The sequence below is a fragment of the Dipodomys ordii genome, unplaced genomic scaffold, assembly GCF_000151885.1.
Source record: "Dipodomys ordii isolate 6190 unplaced genomic scaffold, Dord_2.0 Scaffold108, whole genome shotgun sequence".
NCBI lineage: Eukaryota > Metazoa > Chordata > Mammalia > Rodentia > Heteromyidae > Dipodomys > Dipodomys ordii.
The window spans coordinates 1778340-1778612 of record NW_012267324.1 but is presented as its reverse complement, the minus strand read 5'-3'; the positions used below and the strand labels follow the sequence as shown (position 1 = coordinate 1778612).

The 273-nt window shown below is 74.4% G+C and overlaps 1 protein-coding gene across 1 annotated transcript in view; it reads right to left on the bottom strand.

The window, feature by feature from the left end:
* Positions 1-273, bottom strand: part of Kiaa1683 (KIAA1683 ortholog) — a 13079-nt gene that overhangs the window by 6663 nt on the left and 6143 nt on the right. The gene's annotated exons all lie outside the window — the stretch shown is intronic.

Sequence of the window (273 nt, the reverse complement as noted above, 5' to 3'; positions counted from 1 at the left end):
CGGGGCTCAGGGCCACGCCTCCAGCCACACTCCTGGCGGAGGGGCAAAGGGCCACGCCTCCAGCCACACTCCCGGGGGAGGGGCTTGGGGCCACGCCTCCAGCCACAATCTCCAGGGAGGGGCTCGGGGCCACGCCTCCAGCCACGCTCCTGGGGGAGGGGCTTGGGGCCACGCCTCCTGCCACGCCCCCAGGGGAGGGACTCTCGGTCACGCCTCCAGCAATCCTCCCAGGAGAGATGCTCTGGGCCACGCCTCCAGCCACGCCCCCGGGGG